General features: G+C 47.2%; 1 pseudogene; it reads left to right on the top strand.

Moving 5' to 3' along the window:
• Nucleotides 1-10,004: 10,004 nt before the first annotated feature.
• On the top strand, nucleotides 10,005-11,396 carry LOC144160767 (uncharacterized; annotated as a pseudogene).
• Nucleotides 11,397-12,236: the final 840 nt, after the last annotated feature.

Genomic DNA, 12,236 nt, shown 5'->3' with positions numbered 1-12,236 from the left:
ATGCGGCGGGTCAACCACCGGGGAGCATGTTATTGAAAATTGTGTTTGAACCTCGATCGCTAATATGACATGGTTTTCATGAGCTACGCACGGTGGAGCAGCGCCATGTCTTTGCAAATGGTGTGGTAGTCGCCCGCGCAAATGTGATGGTCTTTGGATGAGCAGTGAACGGAGCAGCGTCCGGGGACAGTGGGGAGAAGGAGGGTGCGCCTTCGCCGCAGCGCAAAACTAAAGTGTGAGGGGGAGGCAGCGATTGAGATACCGCCCTAGACCCGCGTTCCGCCCTCCCCATTAAAGTTTCGCCAGACGCTCCTATTTGTTTTATTTCCGACTTCGCTGATTCGTTCATTCAGTCGGCTAGGCTGATGTCGACGGACCGCGCCGCCACCAAGGACGGGAAACGTAGGCACCCGGTGCGAAAGAGCTGCTCTTAAAAAGTGTCCAATTATCCTGCAATCGGGCTACAGGGTAAACACAAATAAAAGGGCGCGCAGTTCTACAGCCATGCCCCTCGTCTCTGTGGTGACGCTAACGTGTTCGCTTTGGAAAGTAAACAAAGAATTGCGCTTGTGTGTGTCGCATGCGTTTCCATTGAATCCGTTACTTCCCTCACAAGGTATAAGCATTCAAAAGTAAGTGCACTTCCATTGCTTTTCACCAAAAACGTATAATTAGGTCTAACCTTAGAGAACTGCCCAGGAAATCCAACAGGCCAAAACAACGTTATGCAATAGGCGAGTGTTAACCCCTGAGCCGGTCACAGCAAAAATCACGGCTTGAATGGTATACAGAGCATTCCACGAATATCATTTCAGGGGTTCTGCTGTCGAAGCAGGGTATGGGCACTTAGCATTTTGTGTGACGTATCTGCAAATTGTCCCGCCATTTTTCAACCGGGCTGCCATGGTTGCCAGACCAGGATTGCCCTCCTCGCTAAACAATTGGCGGAAGATTATCGCCAGTTTATGTAACTTCGCCTATTGTACACAAAGATTTTCTTTCTTTTTTCTCTGTTCGTTCGCTTCCCCCACCCCACCATCTCTCCGTCCCTCTTTCTTTGTGTCCCTTCGCTGCTGTTGCCTGTCACCCGAAGGGCCCCGACGAATACGCGGGCATTTGAAGCCTGCCTGCAAGCGTCATTCGCTGTGTTTATTGAGTGTTTTTTTCACCATATCAAGGATACGAAAGAGGCATGCTGCCCGGTTTCAGCAGCAGCTGTGTGATTTGTTCGCATCATTTGTTAGCATCACAGCAGCGCTAGCCTGATGCTCAACTACGTTCTGCTTTTTGCACAGTTTTTCGCCTGCTGTACCGCTCCCGTGCCCGCCCTGCCCCGCTATCTTCGCTGTGATGGCAATGTGTTCGTCAGCTGTTCTTCTACAGTGCTTCTGCACGTCGGCAATTCGGCTTGCTCGGGCCTGGACGACCCTATCTACTTCACTGTAGATCGTCCTGGCCTGCTCATGGCCCCGTGAGCTGATGGTCTGCGCGCCCCTATGTTCCGTGACGTCACTCGGGCCCCTCAAAGCATCGATGACTTCGGCACGGTGACTGCTCCAGCAGAGGTTATAAAAGCGTCATCGACGGCTGCCTCCTTCAGTGGGCAAGAACACAGCAGCGCTAGTGCGATGCCAAACCGCTTTCTCTTTTGAGATGCGACTGCATCTCATTCACTCGCCTTGTACATGCAGCGTCGTCGGCGTTGTTGTTGTCCGCCCCTCCCCCATTCTCGTCGCCGCGCGAGCTGCGCTCTCCGCCGCTCGCCCCCTATCCTCTCCGATGCCCCTCTCTCGCGAGGGGCATTGGATTGGATTCGAATGGATTGGCTTGGCTTGGCTTGGCTTGGATTGGATTGGATTGGATTTGGTTTGGATTAAAGTGTGTTGTGTTGGACTGTGTTGCGTCATACCCGCGGCAGACACACTGGCGCCGGCGCATGTGCAGTACTCTCTCTTCCGCGGTCTCCTTTCCTTCGGGCGCGCTGCGCATATAACCGGTGTGCCGCTCTCCGGCGGCCTTTCGGTCGACAGTTGCTCCCCGCCTGCGCTTGAACACCTCTCAGCGTCCCATCACACCAGGGTTCCCGCGAGGGGAGTTGGGCGTAATTTTCAATTTTTGTGCGGTTTTTCGCTTGCTGTGTCGTTCCCGTGCCCGGCCTGCCCCGCTATCTTCGCTGTTATGCCAATGTGTTCGTCAGCCGTTTTTCGACAACGCTTCTGTACGTGGACAATTCGGCTTGCACGGGCCTGGACGACCATATCTACTTCACTGTAAATAGTCCTGGCCTGTTCATCGCCCCGTCAGCTGATGTTCTGCGCGCCCCTATCTTCCGTGACGTCACTCTGGCCCCTCCAACCACCGGTGACTTCGGCATGGTGACTGCCCCAGCAGAACTTATAAAAGCTTCCTCGACGGCTGCCTTTTTTAGTGGGCAAGAACACTGCAGCGCTAGCACGATGCTCAACCGCTTTCTGCTTTTTTCGAGGTCGCTTACCTGAACAATGCTAAATGCATTCGCTCCGAAAATCGTTTTCTGCTGCTGTTTTCTTGCCCACACGATTGCACTTGTTCTCATGATTGTGTGAATTTGCGCTGTGCTGTAATTTACTGCGTCAGGAGCCTTCTTTTGTGTAGCGATGTAGAACTTAACCCTGTGCCCAGTAAGCAACACAAGAGAAAGAGTGTTCCGGCCTCTGATACTCGTTTGCGAAGCTTTTCTACGGCTGAGGAAACCGCGGCCCCAGAAGCCAAAGCTGTTGACCTGTCAGCCGTTCCTCAAATCCTTGCTGGAATAATTAAGGAGCAGAAACGCATATTTAATCAAACGATCAACTCCAGGTTCTACGCCCCAGAGGCACGCGTCTCCGCCCTGCAGTCTGTTCCTGCCGCCCTTCCATCTGCCGCGCTGAACGGCAATCTGCAAAGTGAGCTTCACCAGCTAAAAATCAAAATCGAACAACTCTCTTTGTGCAATGATGAGTTGGAAAATCGTTCCCGCCGTAATAACTTGTGTTTGCGCGGCTTTCATGATGCGCCCGATGAAACGGACGACATTCTGCTGTCTAACATTAACGCGTGGTCTGGAAAAGAGCTTCAAATCGATTGTCCGTGTATTGAAAATTGCCACAGGATTGGCCGGAAGCATCCCGATCGCGCGCGCCCGGTTATAATGAAATTTCTTGACTACCGCGAAAAATCAAACGTCCTTAAAAATATCCACAAGCTTAAAGATTCTGACTTTCGCGTTTCACAAGACTTTTCGAAACGCATACGTTCATTCCGGAAAAGGTATGGGAAGCAGCTAGGCCCTTCCGCGATAATGGCTTGATGGTTCACTTAGGCTTCGACCACGCGTTTATTGAAACAGTTCGATACAACTGGAACGATAATGCTGACACTCTCATCAGGGTTCCTTCTCGCCCACCAAAAGCCGCATCCAACGCTGTTACAGTAACCCCCTGACGCCCAAGTAACCTACACGAGCCGTTGCGCGTTCTTAATCTTAATGCCCGAAGCTTAGTTATAAATTTCCAAATTTTTTTTCACTGGTGGCCACTCATTCATCTCATATTTTTGGCGTGACGGAGTCATGGTTACATGATAACGTTTACGACAGCGAGGTAAGACCAAAGAGAAATAAAAAAAATTAGAAGAGAGGACACACGGGCCTATGGCGGCCGAATGGTTTGACTCCAGCGCCATCCGGTAGATGGCGCAAGGGGTAAAAAACTATATATATTTAAAGTTAATCTAGCACACAATATTATTCTTGTAAAATTTTGTTACACATTAGACTACACACGGTTATTTATGTAACAAGTTCAATGGCTGTGAATGTAAATTTTCATGGCTTCTTTCTGCCAAGCCTGGCCAAGCCGCAAGCGCAAGCCGCCATTTGGCTGTTTCGGCAGCGTTTGCACGTGCGTTTCTGCAGCCTCGTATTAACCTCTGTTGTGGAGAAGGAAACGCCTAGTGCGTTCTTCGCGACATCCAATTTGCATCCGGAACGAAAGGTGAGACTTTCTTTTTTAAAGTGCCGGTGTGGCGTATCATATTTACGTTTTCTTGTACTACAAACGCGGCGAGCACTGTGTAGCCTCAGGGAAATCAGGCACAGCCAGTTCTGCGTCTTTAGTTTAAGCGCTTTGCAAACGCCCCGGAAAGGCGTAAGACACCATTTTTTTAGCGGGACGTAATCATATTTGAGGCTAGTTGCGCCATTTTATCTAGCGCCGAGGGATGTTAGCGGTACGCGCCCGTCGTCTCACATGACGTTTACGTGCCGCCAACGGCGGCGGTGAGTCAGGTGAGTTGCGGAAGTTGCCGGACGGCCGGTGGTCCGTATACGCGAAGCAGGCATTGTGCGCTGTCGCTGCACTGAATTACATGAGCCGCACGCTGTGTTGTATTTTACTAGCCAGTCATTGTTAGCTTGGCCAACTGTTAGTGCTTTTATTTATTATGGCCGCGATGCACTGCAAATCCATCCGGGCGAACGTACGCGACCAAGAAGCCGTATCTGCATTGTTTGGCTTATCTGGGCATAACCAGCAGCCGTGCACTCATCGTAAAGTTTTACACATGTGTCCATACCCAGCTGCCTGCTTACCAAGCGAACCCACTCGCCGACGCCGATAACGCGCGCGCGTCGCTTCTCTTCGGCGCGTCGGGTGAGGTAAAAACGCGTCTTTAGTCGCCAGATTACAGCTTTGCTCAAGGCGGGGTGAGTGCGCCGTGAATTGAAACCTTCGAATTTGGTCTTCGTTCTGCATCGTATATCAGGTCCGGTATCGCAGGCATTGCAGAGAACTGTTCTCCACGTGCAGTTTTTTCAAGCGTTTTCTCTTTCTTCTCTAGTCATATTTTGGCTAGAGAAAAACCCGCATTACGCAGATTGCACCTATTCAGTCAGAGCTGTGTGTGTTCTTGTCATGTTTTTTAGTCCATGGCCTCTGGCGGCCATCTGTACGACGCTCACTGCTGCTTGCTATGGTGCCCACACAGCGCCCAAATATACCTTCGCCAGGTGCCCGTTCTCGGGATGCGTTCCTTTCGCGGGCCAGTGGGGCAACAGGCTTGTTTAGGCTTTGTGTTACGCTCAGTTCGCTATCGCTCTTCGTCCTGATTTTACAAAAAACGTAAAGCGATTCAGGCAATGTGAGCAGCATCATCATTTTTGTTAAACCAAATAATAGCTGAATAGCATTAGGAATGTGCCTAACCAGTGTTGCGAAATTACAAAGATTGAGATTGTTAGCGTTACTGAGCGAATGATTGCTGAAGAGAATAAGAGAACATATGTTTTAAATAGGTGGCATGCACTGGCGGCAGTACTTAAGTACTAGTTGCAGTAAAATTTACAGACTGTTCGCAGGTCATCTGTCATTGCAAGCAGTTTGTGTACTACATCACCAATCACCTGTGCAGCTATACAGGTGCCCTCAAGACAGAGCCAACCAGCCAGCTGCATTTGTCATACCAAACATGGTGTAAGCACTTCATGTCACAGGGCTTCATGGATCCTGCCCTCACACGACTCACAAAAGTGGCCGTGCCAACTGTTCTTCCAGAGTTATTCAGTTGTAATAATGACTGCCTCCAATGCTTCTTGCTGCTTATTGATGTTCCTCATGGGAACCGCAACTGTATTCCATCTATTGAACCTTGCAATTACCACCCAAAAATCTAACGCAAGTCTCGGCACTCAATAAGGCTTGACAACTGAAAAGCCCATCGTTGACACAAGGAACAAACTATTTTAAACGCAGAGCATTTCAGTAACTCACGATGTCACCCGCCTTGACGTCCGTAGTCCGCACCGCACCCCTCCCTACTATATAAAAAGAATACTATCCGGCGCCAGGTTTCGATCCCTCGTCCCTGCGGGTGGATTGCAAGTACATAGCGCTCTACCCACTGCGCCACAAGGCCAACACAGAATGGGACGTTACGGACGCGCCTTATATCGTTGGCTCATTCAAATTACTGCTCACGAGCGCTCTCTCGTCAGCAGTTGCCACAAGTGCTACAACATTAACGTAACGCAAACTACTTAACGTCGTGCGCCCCCGGAAATGCTCTGCATTTGATCGTGCCTCTCGCGAGGGGGATGTTTCTGTGTTTTTGGAGAGGCGCGAACGAGTTGGAAGCACTTCTGCCTCTAGGCGGCCGCGTGGCGCCATCTGCATGCTTCTCCGCGAGACTCGTAGAAGCGGCCTCAGGGCGGGAGATTCAAATTTTTTTTGTACCCTGTCACATTATCACGTCATTACCCCTATCTTCTGAAGTTTCGTGCAGTAACTTGTCAGAAAGCGCGCTTAGAATTCTAGTCGCAGACCAGTAGGACCTAGATAACCTCATTCGGGCCTCAAGTGGTCTACATTAATCGAGTCAAAGGCTGCATTAGATGCTTACGGTTGCTTCTGTGCGCACATAACAGCGTTTGAGAACACGTCCAAAAAATTTGTGAGAAGTGCAGAAAATATTGCGTCTGGGTAAATGCTTCAGTAAAGCACGCAATTGCGAGAAGAGATATAGTATTTGAAACGCTCTAAGCATTCCCCTCGAAATCAAATCTTGCGCGTAAAATAGAGGATGGCAAGGAACAAGGGAGTTGCTCTTATCAGAGTTCCGAAACGACATCATTTTTTTTTAACTTTGACGTGCCTAATCTCATTAAAACTACTCACAACAGCGTCGAGTCTCCAAACACCACTCGCCAATTATTGTTGATACTAGCTCTAATTTTGTGAAAGTACATCCACGAAAACCCTTTCAGATTATGAAGACTTCCAGGGTAACAGGTCATGCTAAATGTCGTTTGTCACCGTACGTGCCGCGCGTTGTTGGAGTGACCTAGATGAAGAGAACCATGTTGGGACCTACGTTGTCAAATGCGCTCGTAACGTCCTCAGCAAGGATGCCTGTCTTGGCTGAGAAGAACTTCTTGCTGGACTTGTTTGGGAATAGTTTCCAGCGCCTGTCTCGTCTACTCTGTTTGTTTGTTCGTGTTTCTTGTTGCGCTCCAAATAATGGCTCTCTTGCTGCACCTTAGAAGTTTGTCGATACTTACTGTCAGCCCTCAAAAGGGAAAACTTTAGTCAGGTGTCTTTTTCTGGCGAATTGTTTACTCGCATCGTGGCAAATAGATGCAGCTGTTGTAAGTGCAGTGTACGCCGACAGTGTAGTGGGGTGCTCTCCGGACTCTTTTACAGGTGAAGCACGGCCTGTAAATATGCGCAGTGCTCCCATGATGTGCCTCCTAACTCGAATTGCACTATAATTTTTGTTTTATTCAGGCAGACAAAGTTTACAATTCCACGCTTAATACACATGTGCGGTGAAATATGCGAGCATATAGGCGGCACAGATATTTTTGACCTCTGTCGTAGCACATGGTCGATTTCGAAACATACCTGATTTGGAATGTACTGTAGTAGCATTCCTCGCTGCCTGGTGCCTAGTTGTGAGATGCAAAGCATAGTAATATCCAGTTCGGTTGTGTATTTGTGCGCGGCACTTTTGAAATTGTGCTCGGTATGGGACTCTGTAATGTGCCGCCATTGTCTCATACACAAGAAGCATGTACCCCTTCCCGGTTTCGTATACTAGACTGTTCGTATTGACTGCGGAAGACGTGAATATGTGTGCCTTAATCGAGCCTGTACCCTGTCGTTTGACTATGTAAACGTACCTAAAATATCCCCGCCTGGCCCTTTGCTTTTACTGTGAAGGCGACGCTTTCAGAAGGTACCCCGGCTTCTTGGGAAAATGCACCCTTGCAAGGAACCAACAGGTAGTTGATTTTTTTTCCTCTTAACGTTTTTGCGTGTGCATATCCACACAAATGTGATTTCTGTTCAATTACTGCTACTGATTTGAAGTTGCCCCGAGGCAAAAGACCTCTTCAGAGTTCATCACATAATCAAGGCAATCAAAGCCTTTCTGGTAAACGGGGCGCAAGTGTTTCCCTTCTTTCACATCCTAACTGGAGATATTACCCGAATAAAAAAATTATCTGCGGATATTGTGGTCGTAAACAGTTGCAAGTATCCCAGCGTGTAGATTTTGTTATGGTTGATATTTTTGTGTTACTGCAACAGCGGACAGAATCTGAGGGTGTCATAGATACAAGTAAAACTGTAGATAGCTGAATCTTCTTGGCTTCCTGCATTTTCAATTACCGTGGAGAATAAATCCTTTGTGTGGTTGTGGTACCTTTACTTGTGCATTTTTTTTATTCCTGGAAACGTATTTTCCTATCACTTCTGTGTATTGTCTCTGTTGTGTATTACCCCGCGTTTATTATTACAGGTGTTTTGCAAAGAATGGTGACAATTTAAACTTGTTCCGTTTCGTGCCATACAATAAATATTTCTTGATTTATGACGTATCTGTTTTATGTGGCTTCACAAGGTGTGAACACCCGACAGAATTCCTAACCAACTGTTAATGGTAAATTGTAAATTGCAATTTCACAGTTCAAAAAACAAAATGTTTTGTTATTTTAAAATCATGCGGGCACTATGCCTGAGAATGATATATTCGAAATAAACACTAATTAATGCACGAAAGCGTCCGAATACCGTACCGATGCCCGTCGCCGGGAGCAGCGCTTTCCAGCCATTCAAACTACCCGCCAAGGTCGGTGTCCGCGAAACCGAAACCGAAAGTTAAGGTACGAAACTACGGTTAGTAGTTTGGCTACCCGCTCGGCGCGCTACATTACACTACAGTCATTCGGCCGCAGGCCTCTATGGGTGTGTACACTCTTTCTAGTATTTCTTTCTCTATGGTAACAGCACCAGGTTTTACTGTTCTTAGAACTGATCGGCGACATGGGAGAGGGAAGGTGTTGCGTTATTTTCGCGGTCTGACCTTCAATTTTTAGTACTCCTCAGCCCGCCTGGCACCGAATCCGTTTGGTGCAAGGTCTTTTTCGGGAACTTTCCCATCTATCGTCCACCGTCATCGAACGTAGCTGAGATGCTCGCGTCAGCTACGTTCATGCACGAGCGTATATTGTCTTCAAGCTTCATCTGTCTCGGCGATTTTAACGCCCCTGGCATTCTGTTGCCTTCTTTATCTCTCACCGGTTTTGACGTAGAAATAGGCAAAGTTCTTCTAGATTTTTCATTATCTTTTGGTTTGAAACAGATCGTCGAAGCCAACACAAGAGGTGCCGCCGTTTTGATTCAGTATTTGTTAGTCCTCATCTATTAGATAATGTCTGTGAATGCGAGGTGACCGATGGGATTTCTGATCCCATAGCTGTTCTGGTTTCCTTATTTGTTCCGGTTCGCAACAATTGCTTTGTTTACTCTGCATTTCCTGATTTTTCACGCGCCGACGATTCCTCCATTAATGATTATTTAGGCGATTCTTTTGACGATTTTGAACAACATAGTTTATCGAATGATGTGAATTCCTTGGCGGCTTCTTTCAAAAATAATGTTGCAACCGGTCTACAGCGCTTTGACCCCGTGAAACAAAAAAGAAAAATCCTCGCCTCCCTTGAACCTCGCGTGATATACTTCACCTGTCACGTCGGGTTGCGAAGTTAAGGCGTGCAAAACGAAAAGATAATCCCCTTAAAAACGCCGAATTTAATGAAGCTAAAGAAGAGCTCCGCCTGAAAATGAATTTATTTAAACATTTTTACTTTAAGGTTACATTATAAGGTTTACAGAAAACTTACCTTAGGAAATTTCGGAGTTCAATTATACCCTCTCAAGCCTCTAATATTACTACCCTAGTTAACAATGTTCCTTCTAGTGACCAATAATTATCGCCACCGCCTTCAATGAGTACTTCCAGTCAGTATTCATAACAGGCAACTTCGATATACCCGATTTTTCACACGAGTCGCATTACTCAATTGGCGATATAATCGTGTCTGTAGAGAAGGTTCTAAAGTTAGTTTTCAACCAGGACAATCAGAAATCCTGCGGTCCTGATAAAATTGACAATGATAAAATGCGGTCGTGATAAAATTGACAGTGGGCATGGGATGGCAGCAGCGACAATGGTCCCTAAAAACCACTTCTGTCTTCACCCAGTTGGCCGTCGTCATCGGAACGTGCATCCCTGTCTGCGTGTATTCTGCGGCGCACGTACCCAAGTCCGACACGTGCCCTCTTCGGGAGGCTTGGAGCGATATCGGCACTGATTTCTTGGAACCGCCTCACCCACTGTGGGATGCGACATCGGAGCGTTTGAGGAAGGCCGCAACGACATCGACAGCGACAACGGTGGACTACATAAGCTCGTCCTCGAAGCATCACCCTTTCAGTGGGCATGGGAAAGCAGCAGCGACAATGGTCGCTAAAAACCACTTCTGTCTTTTCACCCAGGTTGGTGGTTATTCTATTCACTGTAGAAGATGTAACAACGTATGTTTGCTGCTATTCCCATGCCCAAACGTTTTATGTTTACTGTTGGTGAATGTGTACATGTTGTGAAATTGCTTTTGTTAGGAGGTGAAGTTGAACTGAATCCTGTTCCTCCAAAGCCAGACCCGAAAGTGCAGAATGATGAAGTCCTTTTAGCTATAGGTCGCCTAACGGAGCACCTAGATGAGCGGCATGACAATCTTCTGGCATCCATTGAAGAAGTCAAAAATAACCAAAACGTTCTTGATAACAAAGTGTCCGACTTAACAACACGTCTAGCAAATCTTGAAGAAAAGGTGAATGCTTTTGAAAATGTGTCCGAGGAATCGCGTTTAGATTGTTCGGTTGCCCGACTTGACGACTACGAAGACCGATCGCGACGAGACAACTTAGTCTTCCACGGAATTAGTGATACCGCATCCGAAACATGGTCAGACACAGAGGAAAAGGTTAGGTCAATTCTTTCAAGTTCTTTCGAGATACAGCTCTCAGACGACGCGATATCGCGAGCCCACAGACTAGGGGCTGTTGTAGCAGACAAGTGCCGCCCTGTTGTTGTACGGTTGGCGTAATTCAAAGTTAGAGATACTATTTTTTCCAAAAAAGCAAAGTTGCGCAATACAAACATTAACATTAACGAAAACATCTGTAAAGCCACACGGACAGAGCCAGGAAAACACTAAGTGATTTCGGTAAAGCCAGTGGTCAAAAGTATTCAGTAAAATATAACAAGGTTGTTATTAACAAGAAAAGCTATGTGTACTGCGGAGGCACCGACAGTGTGTTGCCGGTTGATCCAGTTCACGATAACAACGAAAACGACACTAACCTAAGCCCTGCTAGCTCATCGGTCCAAGCGTATTCGTAGCAAAAAAACAAATCCATGACGTGGTACTGTCAAACACAATTGTTTCTTTCTGCTTAGTAATGTGAGAAGTGTAATGGGCAAGCGAGACGCTCTGTCATCTCTGATCGGCACCTGTCTTGCAGACGTCGTCGTATTGACAGAGGCGTAGCTTTCCGCGAAAGTTGACAGCTCTGAAATTCTAAATTGCGAAAAAAAATACAAGTTTTATCGATGCGACCGTGGATCGCGTTCCGGAGGCGGAGTTCTCATAGCTGTTGCAGCCGATCTGGAGTCACCGCACGTAGCTCTCGCTTGCCCTCTAGAATTCGTGTGCGTTAGTATTCGTTTACACAATAAAGACGCCCTTGTTTGTGCGTGCTAGCGGCCTCCTAATGTTCCTGCTCGTTTTTCTTCAGATTTGTACGATGCCCTTAACATGCTTCATGTTAGGTTTCCGGCCTCGCATATTATTCTTTTAGGCGATTTTAATTTCCCTGACTTCTATTGGAACTTGCCTTGTACCATACCTGACTCCAGTAATTCCGAGTCCACCTCTTTCATTATTACATGCTTAGAGTTTAACCTTAGCCAGTTGGTTAACACCCCAACCCGTGTCACTTCTACTACTTCTACCATATTAGATTTGGTGTTCACAAATAACCCTGATCTCATCCAGTCTCTGTCAGTCGTACCAGGTCTCAGCCATCGCTCAGCCATTCATTTTCTTGTACCGAACACGCCGTCCAAAATTAGTAAAACTACAAAAGTAATCAGAGACTACGGACGAGCTGACTACACGTTAATTAATGCTGAACTGGAGACATTTTCACACGACTTTTTTTCTAGCTTTTCTGAACACTCGGTAAACGAAAACTGGCTACGTTTTAAAGCTAAAATCGCGGAAGTTACCGATCGCTTCATACCGCTCCGAAAAATTACCGATAACAATCGGTCTGCTTGGCTCACGCGAAATTTAAGGCGGCTACTTAATAAAAAGA

Source organism: Haemaphysalis longicornis, unplaced genomic scaffold, assembly GCF_048455015.1.
Source record: "Haemaphysalis longicornis isolate Haplotype H1 unplaced genomic scaffold, Haemaphysalis longicornis Haplotype H1 scaffold_11, whole genome shotgun sequence".
In the NCBI taxonomy this organism is placed as follows: domain Eukaryota; kingdom Metazoa; phylum Arthropoda; class Arachnida; order Ixodida; family Ixodidae; genus Haemaphysalis; species Haemaphysalis longicornis.
The sequence above is the reverse complement of the archived record's forward strand: the minus strand, read 5'-3'. Positions and strand labels throughout refer to the sequence as shown.